This window comes from Pteropus medius, unplaced genomic scaffold, assembly GCF_902729225.1.
Source record: "Pteropus medius unplaced genomic scaffold, Ma_sr-lr_union100, whole genome shotgun sequence".
NCBI classification, from domain to species: domain Eukaryota; kingdom Metazoa; phylum Chordata; class Mammalia; order Chiroptera; family Pteropodidae; genus Pteropus; species Pteropus medius.
In genome coordinates this window covers 7,146,029-7,152,126 of record NW_024342467.1, presented here as the reverse complement: position 1 = coordinate 7,152,126, position 6,098 = coordinate 7,146,029, and the positions used below count along the sequence as shown (strand labels likewise).

At 41.0% G+C, this 6,098-nt stretch overlaps 1 pseudogene; it reads left to right on the top strand.

Moving 5' to 3' along the window:
• The first annotated feature begins 4,228 nt into the window (after positions 1-4,228).
• On the top strand, positions 4,229-4,347 carry LOC120602699 (uncharacterized; annotated as a pseudogene).
• Positions 4,348-6,098: the final 1,751 nt, after the last annotated feature.

Sequence of the window (6,098 nt, the reverse complement as noted above, 5' to 3'; positions counted from 1 at the left end):
CAGATGGCCTCCCAGCAGTGATCCTAGGCTAGACAGTTGCATTAAAGTGCTAAATTTGGTTGCACATTGAAATCACCTGGGAAGCTCAAACACATATTGATGTTTGGGTCCTACACCTGGACGCCTGTTTTAAAGGCTCCCCAGTGATTCCAATATGTTGCCAGCTTGAGAACCACTGTGAACCTAATGGCAAGTAACAGGCCTGAAGGATCCAGCTTATCTTTCCTTTCCTTTCTCCTCATCACCAGTTCAGTCTGAAATAAAAAATTGGGGAATCCTCTGCTGGAGAGGGGATTCAGCTCTGAGCTGTTCTGGCTAATTATTCACTCTCTCAGGCCTGGACTCCCTGTCCGTACTCCAAATGGCGGGCCTGCTTTAAAGCAGGTCCGGCCCTCCCCAATACCGCTAGGGTTTGGTGGACTTGTATTACATTTTAAGACTTGTATCACACCAGCCTGCCCTCCCTTAGGCCAGCTGAGATCATGTGATAAGGCTGCTGCTTCCCAAGGCAAGATTTTGACTTTTATAAGGACAAGTGCTGGATCAGTTTTACCTCCTGGGAGTTATGAATCAGATGGTTTGAATGCTGTGCTTGTGCAGCTTGTGGAGCCAGAAATGTTATCCAACTTTTTCCTTCAGAAACTTCGATATGGGATCCTGGGAGCTCTGACCTCGAATTAAAATGACATTCGACTTTTAAAATAAATTAGGATTAATTTTTTTAGGCTGCTCCGTCACATGTGTGCGTATTATGTATACGGATGGATGAATATAAATTTGTAAAAGATGGTAGGTAATACATAGGCTGGAAACTTTAATGAGTAGAAATACAAATTTCCAGTAAAAAAATTATTGGTTCTATGGAATTATGGTAAAAGATCAAAAGAAAAATGTCCCTAGTTCTTTAATCTCCCTGTTTTTCCATTAGTTATTTACAGGAGAGAGGGGAGAGAAGGATTCTGGGAGGCGGGGTGGGGGAGGCGAGAGAGAGAGAGAGAGAGAGAGCGAGAGAGAGAATTATGTATGTGTAAACAGCATTTTTCTGTTTTCATCCTCTTGGCTCTCCTGTGTTTTTGGACATGTTAGTCAAATCTGGAAACCGTTTCCCCTGGCTTTATGGCATCGCTCCTCCCTTGTTGTTCTTCAACTGCTCTAGGTGTTCTTCGGTCTCCCTTTCTTCTCTCTCAAAAGTAGAAGGTCCTAGGAATCCATTCTTGGTTTATTTTTTTCTCTGTAATTTCTCCCTCAGTGGGATACTCTTCACCATCTCCTCACCCCACCAACACTCATCACTACGCCGATGACTCCAAAACCATTGTATAAAGTCCAGGTTTTCCTCCCGAGCATCGGGTCCCTATTTTTATTGCTTACTGAACTTCTCAGTAAGTCTTGCAGTAAGTAGATCCTGCAGAAGCCTAAAATTGAACTCATCAGTCATCCACACAACTAATATTTACTGAACACCTACTATGTGCCAGACACAGGTCTCTGGATATTCAGGAGTGAACAAGGCAGATACTGTTCTTCCCTTCATGGAACTTACGTTCGTTCTAGTAGGGGAGGCCAACAGAAAGCAACATAGTGTAATGTCAGGAAGGGATCAGTGCGTCGAAGAAAAGTGAAGTGGAGTACAGGATGGAAGACAATGGTTTCATATGTCAAGTGGAGTCAGGGGAGCCCTCTCGGAGGAGGTGACTTGGAGCCCAGACTGTGCAAGTAAGTGAGAACCTTGGGCTCTCTGCAGGCGGGGCCTCGCAGGCAGAGGATTTTCTTCAGATTTGCTCCTCTGTCTACCAACAACTTAGTGGCTCAAGCTAGGAACTCGAATGTCCGTATGTTTCTTTTTCCTCACCTTCATCCCTCAAATCCATAAGACCTATCATTTTGTCAGTATTTCTCAGAGTTGTCCTCTTTTTCTTTTTGTCCCCATTGCCATGACTTTAATTCAGTCCTTCATTATTTTTGCCAACCCACATAGCTGCAATAGACTGCCGAGAAGTGTCCCAGCCCCCAGTCTTAATCCTCTAGCCCTCCATCTTCCACAGAGACACAGCTGGAGCACATACTGAATACTCAAAGTTGCCACTGAAGACTGGTCCCTCCAGTCTTCAGGATGAAAATCAAACACCTTCACTAGGCTCATGAGGGTTTTGATGATTTGACTCTTCTGTCTTGAATCTTATTTTTCTCTAAAGTAGAATCCTCCAGTCATCCTCAGCAATTTTCCAAATAAGCCATATTCCTTTTTTAGTTCCGGAGTTTACATGCTGTAACTCTTCTTGGAAGAGCTTTCCTCTACGCATTGCCCGATAAACTTAGTCTCTTTCCTCTAGGAAATCCCTTATCATACTCTCCACCCCAGCCCCAGGATACTTAAATGACCTTTATCCTCTCACTCATCCTGTACTTACCTCTTTCAAAGGGCTTCACTGACTCAACCATCCCTCACTTATTTAGCATGCGGGCTTCAGCATATGACTCACAATAGGTCCTTTATTGAAAAATGTAATATACATTCTAATATTTAATTTTCAGTGTTTTAGAAATAAAAATAGTAGTAGTTATGATACCTATTAAATGTTAGATAATGTTCTGAATACTTTGTATATATATTAACTCATTTAAACCTCAGACCAGCTCCTTTGATATTAGTGCATTAACCCCATTTTACAGATGAAGAAACTGAGATGCTGATGGGTTAAGTAACATTCCCAATGTCACACATCAAACCCAGGCAGACTGGCTCCAGAGTCTATACTCATAATCTGATGCCTCATTGCTTTTCGGTAGCATTAGAAACAGTTATTTTAAAAAGTTGCAGAACAATATGTCAACCATACAGAAAGTAACCTTATTTTTTTAGAGTTACCCTTTATATTGGACTGTCAATAAGTTACTACCCCAGAATAGAAAGATATTTCTCTACAGGGAGGGAGGGATGGCTAGGGAAGAGGAGAAAATGTCTGTGGATCCCTTATCAGTGAAAAGAAATGGCCTAACAGTAATCTGGAGATGGGGGAAAATTTGTGAATAAACTGCCAGTGACCAGAGGGCCTCTTCTACCCTAAAGGTGTCTTGGAACTGTATAGGGCACTGGAAACTCATGTTGTTTTTGGCTGAGCAGGGAACTCCAGAGACTCAGTTAAGTTTTCCTAACTATATGACCTAATGGGAGCACATCATGAAATTAAATTGCTTTTCATATATAGATAGTTGCAAAAGTTCTTGCACACATAGTTGAGTTTGTGGAGTGATGTGTACACTCCCCCTACATCCTGCAGAAAGTTGTTTTCTCTAGCTATAACTGCTTTCCATAAATTGCACTTTTCAAAATGTTTGTTGATTGAAGAAAGCTTTTAATAAAATATGGCCTGCTTCCAACTTGGGCCAAGTCATCTTTGGAGAGCAATTATCATCTGACTTCTAGCTTTAGAATGCGAGGGGAAGGGGGTTGTAAGCATGTAACTGATGACAAAGCTACCTGTAAGTGTAATCAGAACTGTTTCAGGAGCCCACCACAGAGAGAAGCAGTCTGTCGGTGGATAACCTGTGAAGTCTAAGACTATAAGAGATTTTTGATGAGTAGTGGGTCATATGTAAAATCAAAACCTTTTTTTTTTTCCTTCTGGTTATGATTGTCTATTGGCCTCCAGTATTCATTTTACCTAGTTTAAGCAACATTCAGTGTGTCATGTTTTCTATGGCCACTATTTAAATAGTTCTTAGCTACCGAGTGAGACACCAAAACCCTATCTGAGTGTAAGTCAGAGAGCTGAGGGGTCTGAGATTTCGATTACGGACTGTTGAGTCAGAATGTTCACGTTGTCATTTCAACTTGGTTACTTATCCTCTTTAGCTCCAGTCTATCACTCTGGAATTGTGATAGCATTCCTATTCATTTTTCTTGTTGGAAGGTTTGCCTAATATTTTATTTTGTAAACATTTTTTAACATTCGTATAGTTTTTTATATGTGCTGCATTTATTTACTCAAATGTTTAAAATGTTCAGCAAACTTTTGTTGACTGCTACTGTGGGTCAGTTATGGATGATACAAAAAACAAGAAAGGATCCCTCCCCTCCAAGACTTTTGGAGTGTGGTGGCGGAGAGAGGCAGTAAACCTGTAATTCTGAGCTAGGCATGAACCAGAAACTGTTGGTACTCAGCTCAACAGCTACTCTTTCCATCTTCCTAGCTAACAGAGCCTTGATTTAAAAATAAATAAATTAGTGTACGGCCATGCCACCCTGAACAAGCCTGATCCCGTCTGATCTTGGAAGCTAAGCAGGGTTGGGCCTGGTTAGTACTTGGATGGGAGAGCACCTAGGAAGACCAGGTGCTGTAGGCATAAAAAAATAAAAAATAAGGTATTGTAAGCTGACAAGTTCCTTGCAATCTGTGAGGTCAACCAAGGGTTGCCTCACCTAAAAAAATTTTAAAAATAAATAAAAATTAAAAATAAAAATAAATAAATAAGATATGAACCAGAAATATGCTCAGAGAAGTTGGATTCAGGGAGTGAATCGTTATTGGTTTAAGACAATCATTCAATCCTATTCCCCTTTGCTGTGATTGGTTGACACTATTCTGGCCAATGAGACAAAAGGTAGAATCTTTTGGGTACTACCTAGAAAGGGTTTCCTCACTAATTAAAAATGAGACAAGTGAATAGAATGCCTCCTTCTCTTTCTGCCTTTGAGTGTGGTGTTTGAGAAGATAGTGGTTAAAGTTTGGAGGACTGTATTGGGGATGATTGAGTGGACAGATGGAAAGAGGTGTGTTCTTAATGACTGTACAACAAGGAAACCAACTGCATCGCTGACTTTCTCCAGGATTCTTGTTCTGTGAGGTTATCGTGATAATAATGTCCTGCTAGTTTTAGGCAATTTTAGTCAGCCATTAACTACTGGCACCTGAGAAAAATCCTAATGATAAGTATTTCAATTAAGTCAGGTATAAATCTTTATCAGGTGTCAATCTTTAAAGAAACACAGAATACAGGGAGGTAATTTAGCCAGGGAAATCAGGGAGGTTTCCTACATGAGGTAAACTTTGAGTTGCATCTTGAAGAACAAGTGCAAATCCACCAGGTGGAAAAGGCAAGGCATTCAGGTGGAGAAAGGACACAGGGAATGGCTCAGAGGCCTGGGGGCACTGGGACCTTTTATATTAATTTATGGTTTTGAGGTATTTAGAGGATTTAGATTCTCAGTAGAATAAATGTATGACACTGGTGAATTTAGCATTCATTTACATGTAATCTTTAAAAGTTTTTAATTAAGCTTATAATCTGAAACATACGGTAACCTGTAATTTGTCCAAGACTTGAATCTAAACCTTGGTGGCTTTCAGTCTTGGAAGTAGAGTGAGTCATGTGAGCAGTGAGTGAGTCAGGCTGACTTCAGAGCACAGGGTGCAGCTTCCCAGTTATTATTGTTTTGTTTTGTTTTGTTTTTTGCCCACAACTCAGTGACTTTTACGAAATGTTAGAAATTTGCTTCCTTTGTTAGTCCTGTCTGAGAAGCAGAAGCCAGGATGAGATTAAACATGCAAGGATTTTTAATAGGGATCTGACTTGGGAAAGAAAATGGGGAGGGAGCTGGGTGAGGCCATCAGACTGGGACACAGTCATAATCTACATAATCCACGTAAGGCAGAGGGCAGGTCGGGTGGCAGTGTCCAAGTCACCACGCAGCCTAAGGGAGTTTCTGAGAGGCCATGGGGAAATCCTTGAGCCAAAGTCATCATTGGAGATTTTGTCACCGTCTTCCAGGAAGGGGCCTGCCTGCCTCAGTATCCCTGCCCTACTCAAAGCAGCCAGTGGGAAGCACGACCTCAGAGCCCACGTGGCAGGAGAAGTCAGAGCCCAGCTGCTGGGGCCACTGTCTATTACACTCCCTGCAGTTGGAGGGTGCTGAGGGTAGTCTCGGTTTCTATTCAAAAAATTGCCTTAAAAAGAAAACTACTAAGGTTGTTAATGGAAGTAAAAAAAAATATATATATATATGTGTATATATATATATATATGTATATATACACATATATATATTTGTACATTTTACAGGCAAAGTTCTTAAATCCCAAAAAGAACTCACCCCA